Consider the following 13106-nt stretch of genomic DNA (forward strand, 5'->3'; position numbering starts at 1 on the left):
GCCTCCAATGACGACTCAGTGCTTTTACTTTTTACAACTGAAGAAGAGGAGGCGATAGAGCTGGAGGCTGAGTCAGCAATGTAAGACAAAACTTTTTCCTGATGCTCTGCCTTTAAAAGCGGTTTGCCAACTCCTAGAAAACTAAGCGTTCGAGGCCTTATGTAGCCAGACGATGACGCAGGGTCAGCACCTCCTGCATTCGGTCCTATTTTGCTCTTGCCACTACCATCAGATCCACCACCAACACCATCATTACCAGCTGCCAACCCCCGCCCAATTCCACGGCCTCTTCCACCAGCCTTCCTCATTTTTGGTAGAAATGTAGACAAAATCCAACAAACTATATAGTAATGTAAAACAAGGTACAAGGTGTCTATAGGACAGGGGAGTTTTAGAATTTCTGCACACACTTGTGGACAGTGGACACTTGTGGATTGTGTGCGGCCCACTGATATCTGAGCGCTATGTGACATGCTCGATGGCACAGCTCCCTGTGACCAAAGTGACGAGAGGATAATGGAGATTTTGAATCTCTGCGTACACTTGTGGTCAGTGGACACTTGTGGATTGTGTGCGGCCCACTGATATCTGAGCGCTATGTGACACGCTCGATGGCACAGCTGCCTGTGACCAAAGTGACGAGAGGATAATGGAGATTTTGAATCTCTGCGTACACTTGTGGACAGTGGACACTTGTGGATTGTGTGCGGCCCACTGATATCTGAGCGCTATGTGACACGCTCGATGGCACAGCTGCCTGTGACCAAAGTGACGAGAGGATAATGGAGATTTTGAATCTCTGCGTACACTTTTGGACACTGGACACTTGTGGATTGTGTGCGGCCCACTGATATCTGAGCGCTATGTGACACGCTCGATGGCACAGCTGCCTGTGACCAAAGTGACGAGAGGATAATGGAGATTTTGAATCTCTGCGTACACTTTTGGACACTGGACACTTGTGGATTGTGTGCGGCCCACTGATATCTGAGCGCTATGTGACACGCTCGATGGCACAGCTGCCTGTGACCAAAGTGACGAGAGGATAATGGAGATTTTGAATCTCTGCGTACACTTTTGGACACTGGACACTTGTGGATTGTGTTCGGCCCACTGATATCTGAGCGCTATGTGACACGCTCGATGGCACAGCTGCCTGTGACCAAAGTGACGAGAGGATAATGGAGATTTTGAATCTCTGCGTACACTTGTGGACAGTGGACACTTGTGGATTGTGTGCGGCCCACTGATATCTGAGCGCTATGTGACACGCTCGATGGCACAGCTGCCTGTGACCAAAGTGACGAGAGGATAAGGGAGATTGGATTGCTTTTAAAAAAGCAGTTTGCGGAGCAGTGGGTAAACAGCAATGCCAGTGTGTCAGGAAGCCTTAAAAGGCAGCCCAACAACCAACACCACTGATACACCACAATATAGCCTCCCCTTGCACTGCACACACAGTGACTTGTGTGTTGTGCAGGCCAAATCGCTAGCAGCAGAAGCAGTTTTTTTGTCTTCTTCCCTGCCTAACGCTCTCCCTACAGAATCAGCAGCAACCTCTCCCTATACTAAGATCGGCAGAAGTAAGATGGCGGTCAGCGTGCACGCCCTTTTATACCCCCTGTGACGCCCACCAAAGCAAGCCAATCACTTGCATGCCCTTCTGAAAGATGGTGGTGACCCGTGCCTATGTCATCACGTTGCCCACAGTGTCCGTGGATCCTGATTGGCTGAAAAAGAGCGCAAAACAAACTTTTGAAACGCGACTTTGGCGCGTAAGTCGCCGACCTCGTGGCCGACCTCATCCTAGGGTCGGGTTTCGTTTCATGAAACCCGACTTTGCCAAAAGTCGGTGACTTTTGAATTTTTTCGACCCGTTTCGCTCAACTCTAGTAATGAGCCTTAACTACAGTAATCTATCAGAATAAGGCCCCTATGTGTGTTGAGTAAACAAAATGAGATATAGGTATACTATAAAAGAGGAATTTTCAAAGTTAGAATAAACTTTGCCCAAATTAATTTTTTGTTTGTAAAATTATTAACTAGATATATAACTTGTTCATTTTCATAGATTTTTGACTTATTATTACTTTTGTCAGATTCAAGTTATTTCTGTAACCGTTGTGGCTTTTTCTGTCATTAACCGTTTCGCGCCAGAGCCTGTTTTTGCCTTCGTGACCAGGCCAATTTTTTCAATTCTGACCAGTGTCACTTTATGAGGTCATAACTCTAGAAAGCTTCAATGGATCCTGGTGATTCTGACACTGTTTTCTCGTGACGTATTGTACTTCATAATAATGGTAACATTTCTTTGATATGACTAGGGATGGGCGAATCTACTCGTTAGGACTCGTTACTCTGCGAGTAGTAGGGGACTCGCAGGAGTCGGTACTCTGCGAGTTTCCAAGCGATTACTCGCACAGTAATGAGTCCAATGCAAATAAGGCTAAGTGCACACGTACCGGAACTCTCGCGGAAATTACCGCGAGAATTCCGGAATTCCATTCCGCGGGGAAATCGCATTTTAAATTCCCGCGATTTTCCTGCGGAAAACTAGCGATTTGCAAGCGTATTTAGCTTGCAAAATGCTAGCGTTTTCCAAGCGATCTGTAGCATCGCTTGGAAAACTGATTGACAGGTTGGTCACACTCGTCAAACATAGTGTTTGACAAGTGTGACCAACTTTTTACTACTGAGGCCGCCTATGCGGCATCAGTAGTAAAAGATAGAATGTAAAAAAAATAAAAAATGGTGTTATTCTTACCCTCCGACGTCCCGCGCAGCCTTCCCGCCTCTCCACGCATCCGTTCCCAGTAATCCTTTGCGAAAATGCCCGCAATGACGTCCGTTCTCGCGGGATCGCGATGTCTCTCGGTAATTCGCGATGACGTCGCGAGAATGACCGCGAGACTACGCGATCCCGCGAGAACGGACGCCATCGCGGGCATTTTCGCAAAGGACTACTGGGAACGGATGCGTGGAGAGGCGGGAAGGCTGCGCGGGACGTCGGAGGGTGAGAATAACAATATTTTTTATTTTTAAATTCTATTTTTTACAGGGATATGGTACCCAAAGCCCGGAGGACAGTCTCCTCTCCTCCGGACCGTGGGTACCATCCGCAATTGTTCTGCTTACTTTCCGCATGGTGTGCACAGCCACATGCGGGAAGTAAGCGGAACAAAAAAAATGGCAGCACAGGAATCGCTGCAATACTCGCATCCCCATTCATTAACATTGGACTCGCTAGACTCGCAACGAGTAGCGAGTTTCCGAGTCGGACTCGTTAGAGTCTAGCGATTCCGAGTATTTCAGGATTCGCCCATCCCTAGATATGACGTTTATTTGTTAAAAAAATGGAAATTTGGTGAAAATTTTGACAATTTTGCAATTTTCAAACTTTTTATTTTTATGCCCTTAAATCAGAGTCATATCGCACAAAATAACATTTCCCACATGTCTAGTTTACATCAGCATAATTTTGGAAACAATTTTTTTTTCTTAGGAAGCTATAAGGGTTAAAAGTTGTCCAGGGATTTCTCATTTTTACAACAAAATTTACAAAACCATTTTTTTAAGGACCACCTCACATTTAAAGTGAGTTTGGGGGGTCAATATGACAGAAAATACCAAAAAGTGACACCATTCTAAAAACTGCACCCCTCAAGGTACTCAAAACCACATTCAAGAAGTTTATTAACCCTTCAGGTGCTTCACATGAATGAATGGAATGTGGAAGGAAAAAATAAACATTTAACTTTTTTTCACAAACATTTTAATTCAGAACCAATTTTTTTTATTTTTACAAGTGTAAAAAGAGAAAATGAACCACAAAATTTTTTTGTGAAATTTCTCCTGAATACGCTGATACCCTGTATGTGGGGGTAAACCACTTTTTGGGCACACAGCAGAGCTCAGAAAGGAAAGAGTGCCGTTTGACTTTTCAATGCAGAATTGGCTGGAATTGAGATCAGACACCATGTCGCATTTGGAGAGCCCCTGATGTGCCTAAACTAGACCACCAAGGAACTTATGTAGATGTGTGGTGAGCACTTTGAACCCCCAAGTGCTTCATAGAAGTTTATAACGTAGAGCCATGAAAATAAAAAAATCTGATTTTTTCCACAAAAATGATTTTTTTCTCCCCAAAATTTTTATTTTCCCAAGGTTATCAGGAGAAATTAGACCATCAAAGGTGTTGTGCAATTTGTCCTGAGTACGCCGATACCCTATATGTGGGTGTAAACCACTGTTTGAGCACACAGCAGAGCTCAGAAAGGAAGCTTTTTCAATGCAGAATTGGCTCGAATTGAGATTGGACGCCATGTCGCGTCTGGGGAGCCCCTGATGTGCCTAAACAGTGGAAACCCCCACAAGTGACACCATTTTGGAAACTAGACCAACCAAGGAACTTATCTAGATGCGTGGTGAGCACTTTGAACCCCCAAGTGTTTCACTAAAGTTTATAATGTAGCGCCGTGAAAATAAAAAAAATCATTTTTTTTCACAGAAATGATCTTTTTAGCCCCCAATTTTTTATTTTCACAAGGGTAACAGGAGAAATTGGACCCCAAAAGTTGTTGTTCAATTTGTCCTGAGTACTCTGGTACCCCATATGTGGGAGAAAACTACTGTATGAGCACACAGTGGGGCTCGGAATGGAAGTAGTGATGTTCTGGAATGCAGACTTTGATGGAATGGTCTGCGGGCGTCATGTTGCGTTTGCAGAGCCCCTGGTGTGCCTAAACAGTAAAACCTCCCACATGTGAGCCCATTTTGGAAACTAGACCACCCAAGGAACTTATCTAGATGTGTGGTGAGCACTTTGAACCTCCAAGTGTTTCACTAAAGTTTATAATGTAGAGCCGTGAAAATAAAAAAATACTTTTTTTTTTTGCACAGAAATTATATTTAAACCCCCAATTTTTTATTTTCACAAGGGTAACAGGAAAAAATGGACCCCAAAAGTTGTTGTCCAATTTGTCCTGAGTATGCTGGTACCCCATATGTGGGAGGAACCACTGTTTGGGCACATGGCAGAGTTTAGAAGGGAAGAAGCTCGGTTTTGGAATGCAGACTTTGATGGAATGGTCTGCGGGCGTCATGTTGCGTTTGCAGAGCCCCTAATGTGCCTAAACAGTGGAAACCCCCAATTGTAATTCCAACCCTAACCCCAACAAACCTCTAACCCTAAACTTAACCCTTACTATAACCCTAACCACAAACCTAACACCAGCACACAAACCTAACACCAGCACACCCCTAACCCTAATCCCAACCACAACCCTAACCATAACCCTAACCCCAACACACTCCTAACTCTAATCCCAACCCTAACCCTAACCCCAAATCTAACCCTAACTTTAGCCTAACCCTAACTTTAGCCTAACAATAATCTTAACTTTAGCCTAACCCTAACTTTAGCCTAACCCTAACCCTAACTTTAGCCTAACAATAACCTTAACTTTAGCCTTAAAGTAACCCTAACCCTAACAGTAAAACTAACCCTATCAGTAACCCTAACTTTAGCCTAACAGTAACCCTAACTATAGCATTAACCCTAACAGTAACCCTAACTATAGCACTAACCCTAACTATAGCACTAACCTTAACCCTAACTATAGCACTAACCCTAACCCTAACAATAGCACTAACCCTAACCCTAACTATAGCACTACCTCTAACAGTAATCTTAACTCTAACCAAAGCACTAACCCTAGCCCTAACAGTAACCCTAACCGTAACCCTAACCTTAGCCCTAGCCTGCATACCTGCTTTTTTATTTTTTTATTTTGAGACAAGATCGCTGCCTGGCACAGCTGTTGCCAGCAGCACTTGTCACACTGTTTCTCATCTGATCTCGCACTGACAGGAGATCAGAGGAGAAGTAGCGTTACAGTGTGACAAGATTGCTGCCTGGCATAGCTGTTGCCAGCAGTGCTTGTCACAAAGTAATGCTGTTTCTCCTCTGATCTCCTGTCAGTGCGAGATCAGAGGAGAAGCGTCGTTACTATGAGTCAGATCACCGGGAAAGTTCGTTGCTACAACAAGCTTTCCCAGCGATCTCTCTCTGACGCTGAACCAATCAGGTCTGGATGAGGGCAGGGGTCGCTGCATGCATTGTGCGCCGGGATTCCCGCATTATAAGGTATGTGGGCTTCCCGGGAGGCACAAAACCGCCCACAGTAGATAAACGTTGACGCTGTACAAAGCCCAGCAAGCGCCGACGTTTATCTACTGTTGGCGGTGGGGAACCAGTTAAACGAGGGGTACCAACAATTTTGACCACGTGTGTACATGGTTTTAAATCTATCTCAAAAAATCAACAACAAAATAATTATATCAGGAATCAACAGTTTCTGTGCATTATTTGGTTTATTTCATCCACTATTGCTTTAATTTCCACTGATTGGCTTCTGTACTTCAAGGTCTTATTGCCATTCTTACTTTAGCAGGATTTCATTCTGTAATAAACATATAGAAAAACATAACTATAGTATTTTATTGTAACTATATTTTCATTAAATGTATTGTTATAATATTATAAAAATCTATGTAAAATAAGACCAAGAACTACTGTACAAAAGATAGTTAAAATTACTTACTGCTTTCTAGGTTTGAAAAATGGCAGATGATGCCACCCATGGGTTCCAGCATTTGCTCCATCTTGTTCATCATTTTTTTGTCCTAGTTTTTTATCTTTCTTTACTTGTTTTCACTTACCGTAACATTTTATTCTTTATCTCAGTCTCTTTTGTTCCCTTCTCCATAATATTTGATGTAGGCAATGAAGACATTTTGTTGGCAGATGAAAAGTAGATGATTTTGCTCTTCTTACTGTGTGTTCATATAAGGGTACAAAGTTAGTCTTTAAATGGCAGGGTTAAAAATATGGAATATAAGTCTATAAAATGAAATATAGGTATACTATAAAAGAGGAATTTTCAAAGTAAAGTAAACGATGCCCAAATTAATTTTTCTTTTGTAAAATGATTAACTAGATATATAACTTGTTCATTTTCATAGATTTTTGATTTATTATTACTTTTGTCAGATTCAAGTTATTTCTGTGACCGTTGTGGCTTTTTCTGTCATTAAATGAGGGGTAACAACAATTTTGACCATGTGTGTATATGGTTTTAAATCTTTCTCAAAAACTAAACAACAAAATAATTATATCAAGAATCAACAGTTTCTGTGCAGTATTTGGTTTATTTCGTCCACTATTGCTTTAAGTTCCACTGCTTGGCTTCTGTACTTCAAGGTCTTATTGCCATTCTTATTTTAGTAGGATTTCATTCTGTAATAAACATATAGAAAAACATAACTATAGTATTTTTTGTAACTATATTTTCATTAAATGTAATGAGCCTTAACTATAGTAATCTATCAGAATTAGGCCCCTATGTGTGTTGAGTAACCAAAATGTGCAGTAAATGCTAAATTAACGCTCATCCACAACAACATTTTAAAACCAAATAACAATTTTATGAAAAGTTTCATCTGGTAGGGTCGTCACCACATATTTCTCAAATGCCTTCATATTTTAGTCACTAGACCACTGCAGACAATTACAGATTTCAGCAGCACGGGATATCATCTTCTTCTGTCCAAGTGGAAACCACTGGAGTGGGCATGGGCCATCGCTTTACTTCATTTATTATTTTTTAAGTATCCATGTCATCTCAAATTATTTTGTTAACTCAGACAATCCATTTAATTGATACCTTTCATTTTTTTAATTTACTTATGAAAGTGCTATAATAAACCTTAAATAGATTTTCCCACTTTTAAAATTCCTATCTTAAAGTCCTGTATATAGAAAATAAATAATATATGTTATTGTCTTTAAAGGGAATCTGTCATCAGGATTAACTCTTTGTAACATCAGCATCTGAACACTCTTCTTCTACCTCTGTCTTTGCCATTAGGTGGGGCCACACTAATACTTCAAATGCCACTGGGCGGTCGTAGCGCGTATCTGTTCTACCTTACATTAGCTGGACTTCAAGTTCATCTGTGTTTTGCAGCAGTGGGCTGGTTATCAGTAGTATTTAACTCTTTGTTGAAAGCCATGGCTGTGGTTCCACCATATTTAAAGGTAACCTATCACCATGAAAATGCTGTCAAATCTGCAGGCACCCTGTTATAGGGTAGCGGCAGCTAAACTGATTGATATATAGTTTTGTGAAAAAAAATATTCAGTTTAAACTGGGTTTTCATCATTTATTTATCTGCTCATTCTGGGATTTTCGGTCTAGTGAGCGGTCCTATCAGTGACTGACAGTTGTCTTTATATAAGTGTGCATACAGAGATAGCTGTCGATTACTGATAGAACTGACCACTGGACCAAACAAAAATCTCAGACAGAGCAGTTTTAAATGATGAAAAAACAGGTTATACTGAATCTTTACGCACAAAACTATACATTAATCTGCTCAGCTCCTCCTCCTCTAGAACAGTTGCCTCAGTATACAGACTTGCTGGGAAATTGGGTTTTATTTTATTTTTTTTACATCATTCTGAGGGAGGGGAAGGGACTGGCATAATACTATGTAAGGGGGCTCTGTTGGGACATCATTTTGAATGGAGGCCTGGTGGTACATAATACTGTGTAAGTAGACTGTTTGGGGGACGTAATGCTGTGTAAGAGGGCTGCATGGGGAAGTCATACTGAATGGGTGCTGTGTGGCCAAATTATACTGTCTAAGAGGACAGTTTGGGGGAAATAATACTGTATAAGGGGGCTCTGTTGGGACATCATTCTGAATGGGGCTGTGTGGGTACATAATACTGTGCAAGCAGACTGTGTGGCAGACATAATACTGTGTAAGGTTGCTGTGTGGGGGCAAAATGCTGTGTAAGGGGGCTGCATTGGGACATCATACTGATTGGGTGCTGTGTGGCTACATAACACAGTGTAAGATGTCTGTGTGGGGTGGGCATAATACTGTGTAAGGTTGATGTGGGGGGATATTATAATATGTAAGGGAGCTGTGTGGAATTATCATTCTGAATGGGGGCTGTGTGGGGGCATAATGTGGAATTTGACTGTGTAAGGTTGCTGTGTGGGGGCATAATGCTGTGTAAGGGGGCTGCATTTGGAAATCATACTGATTGGGTGCTGTGTGGCTACATAACACTGTGTAAGAGGACTGTGTGGGGGACATAATACTGTATAAGTTTGCTGTACGGGGACATTATGCTGTGTAAGGGGGCTGTGTGGGGACACAACACTGAGTAAGGCAGCTGTGTGGGATTATCATTCTGAATGGGTGGCTGTAAGGACTTAGTCCTGTTTAAAGGACTGTATGGTCATATGTGAGGACATCATACTGTGTGTAGGGCCTTGTGGACGCCATTTTATGTTGGGAGCTGTTGATCACAAAGTACAAGAACTGAATAATAGAGCAGAATGATTCACTGCTTTGTATAAACGCTATAAAAAGCAGTAAATCATATTGTTTTCATTAGCTGCTACACATATGAATACAGATTACAATAAGCCCCTTCATAACATGTATTAGCAGTAGCAGTGAATCAACAGACACAATTTAACATGTTGTTGTACTAATTCTGGAAAATAGGTCTCTAATGTATAAAAATTTCTTTAAATTCTAATATATTCACCTATATTTATTTCATCTAGGGCACCATCATCCGGCTTCTTAGCTTCAGTTACACTGAAAAATATTTTAACAAACAGTATGTTAATAGTGGATCAAACGTCATAGAGGACCAACAATAAATATATATCTGTAATATATATCTGTTCCAGAGAGAATTTAAAGGGGTATTCTTTTCACCGAATGTTACCGAATGTTATGGCATATCAGTAGTCGTGATTCAGTTTCCGGATACCTCAACTAAAATATGAACTAATGGCATATCTTACTGACATGCAATCACTTTTTATGGTGGTAAAAATCCCTTAAACCCCCCATATACTTTAAACCCAGTATGGATCATGACATGTGTGTTTTTATCTCCTGATCTTTTTTCCCATTTAGTTTATTACTCCCAGTCCCTATCCTTCTCCATATTGTTGGTAATTACTTTTGTACGATAGAGGTTTTCTGTTATCCCTGTTTTGTCTTTGTGTCTGGTTTACCTTTCATTTATGTCTGATGCCTCTTGGGGTAGGGGAAGGGACTAATTAGCGTTTTTACAGGAACATAGTAAGGTCGGAGACTCGGTCCTCTCTACCTTTAAGAGTATCCCTGAGACAGGGATAGTTAGGGTCTCAGCTCCAGGGACAGTTTGAGGCCCATTTTCCCTACTGAAGAACGTCACAGCGTGACACAGAGAAAGTGGCTGAATACAGCCTCTGGGTAGGGCTTAGGGCTTCGCAGTCTGTTTCTAAATGCATAGCTTCTGCAGATCACCAAATTTTTATTAGTGGGGGGGTTAGAATATTGACTGTATTGTCATCCATGCTGTTTAATGTGCTTTGTGTGAAATAACAGTGGTTTGAAATTTTTAAAAACCAGTTGTTCTGCTACAGTTGACCACATTTTTTTGTTCCAAAACTTGACTACTGCCATCCATGCAGTTTAACATGCTTTGTGTGAAATATCGGTGGTTTAAAATTTGTAAAAAACGCTTGGTCTGCTACAGTTCACAAAATTGGTAGTTTTGGTTCCAAAAATTGACTTTTGCCATCCATACATTTGAACGTGCTTTGTGTGAATTAACAGTGGTTTGAAATTTTAAAATACAGCTTGTCCTGCTACAGTTGACCAATCTTTGTTGCTCCAAAAATTGACCATTGTCATCCATACAGTTTATTGTGCTTTGTGGAAAATTACAGTGGCTTAATACATTTTAAAACCGCTTGTCCTGCTACAGTGCATCACATTTTTTGTTAAAAAAGAATAATTATTGTCATTCATACAGTTTAACGTGCTTTCTGCAAAATTATGTTGGCTTAAAATTTTTTATAACCAATTCTCCTGCTACAGGTTACCAATTAATTATTTATTAACAAAAATTAGCTTCAATTTATCAAGGAAACTTGGTTTCCAGACACCTAGCAATTACACAATGTGCAAGTCATGCGGTAAGGTATTGGAAAGTGGAAGTGCCCATGATGTTGCATGCAGATGGCGAGAAGGTCGAACAGGTGCAATTGGGCCTGTTGCTGGAGCACAAAAAACATGCCTATCCACAACACATAGCTTCCTGTCCCACTTTGCATGGAGGCATAGGACACCACCTCTGAAGCCCCAGCATTGCGGACAGGTGGTCAGTTGGATAGCAGATCATGCTTCCAGCATAGTTGCCAGGACCACCTAGTCTTCCATACGGTCCAGTCTCACCACCTAACAGTCTGTTTTGCTTAATCCCCACCCTTATTCTCCTTCCTCCCACCATGTCAAGTAGCAGGAGAAAAATGATACCACAACACTTCGAGGAGCTTTTTCATGAACATTTCTTGATTGTGGCCTCTCACTCTGAATGTTCAAAGAGAAACAGGAGGACATGCTGTTTAGTGATGCACAAAACTTAGAGCAGCCACTGTCACAAGAAGATGACGGTGGGGACCAGCAAATTTTGTCTAAGGAAGATGATGATGATGAGACAGGTTGTTGTTAAGTCACCAACTCAGGAGGACAAGGGTTTGGTGGTGGAAGAAGAGGTGGTGGATGATGAAGTAATTGACCAAACCTGGGAAGCTGGCATGAAGCCTGCTGTGCTGGGAGCCCTGATACCTCATGCACTGCTCAAACTGCTTTTCTGTGCAGCCACACTCAGGTGGCAAAAGATTAGCTTGGTAGATGACTAATATTATCAAAAATTTAAGAATAGTAACACATGCAGTTGACTGAATGTAAGTGCAGGCCAGCCGGTCTAGGAACTTTACTGTTACAGGCAACACACATGAAGGAGACCCAACTTGGAGTCCAAACATTTCCAAAAATTATTGGCATACAACAATAAAGTGGCAAATTTCCCCTGAGTAGAATTATTATAATAGGCCTCTGACATCCCTTCCACTACAGGCAATTCACCAAATTTGAGTCTATACAATTCACCAAGTTTGAGTCTCTACATTTCCAAAAATTATTGTCACACACCACTAAAGTGGTATCAATTACCCCATAGTAGAAATAGCATAATGGAGCTCTGAGACCTCTTCTACTACGGTCAACCCAACACATGGAGATCTAAGTTTCAGTCTTCACATTTCAAAAAATTGTTTGTAACATCAGAAGCAACAACAGGCACAGAACAGACGACAGAGGTGTAACAGACTGAAATATTAATGCATCACACAAAAACACGATACCATCGCCTAGTCTGCCTAGTCTGCGACTGGGGTGCAAAAGTCATTGGACATCCATAACTTGTTCATCTTCATGAAAGTTAGGTGGTCTATACTTTCAGGGGACTGCCGGTTGTGCTTATCCGTCAGGACACCACCAGCAGCGCTGAATACACAAACTGAGAGAACGCTGGCTGTTGGTCATGATAAAGCCTCCAAGGTGTGACAGGTGAACTCAGGCCACTCTTCTCTTATTAAAGACCAAAATGAAAAAGGTCCAAATTCCCCTTGATCGCATTGATATTGAGCTCAAGATACTTCTGCACCTTCCTCTCCAGTTGTTGACAACATGTCAGACTTGCACTATCACTGGCTGGTTTAAAAACATGTGAAATGACTCACAGAAATTACTTACGCCACATACACTGCTGCTGCTGCTGTTTTTGCAATGACACCTTGACGATCCCCGGGGTTGGACATCTAGAAATGGGATGCACACAGTGTGTCTCACTGGTGTTTTGGGGAAAACCTCTCCTAAGATTTTCTACAAGCGTGTTTTTGATACTCCAGCATGCGAGCATCCATTTCCAGGGGAAAACCCAGTAATCAGCACAATTTCTAACCCTAAGAATATGGACATCGAGTTAAAGATAGTGCAGCAAGAAGGCCCTCACATGTTGGGCTCTTCCATGAGGTCCAAGTTCATGGTGTGTTGGTGATGGGGTAACAATAAAGGTTGCTTCTTCTGTTCTCTCTTGCCAACCATCCTCCTCTGGATTCTGTATTTCTTCAGAGCAAACCTCGGATGCATATTGAATAGAATGTGTGAACAGCTCTGCAGAA

This window comes from Dendrobates tinctorius, unplaced genomic scaffold, assembly GCF_039654945.1.
Source record: "Dendrobates tinctorius isolate UK_male_01 unplaced genomic scaffold, ASM3965494v1 ptg000011l, whole genome shotgun sequence".
In the NCBI taxonomy this organism is placed as follows: Eukaryota; Metazoa; Chordata; class Amphibia; order Anura; family Dendrobatidae; genus Dendrobates; species Dendrobates tinctorius.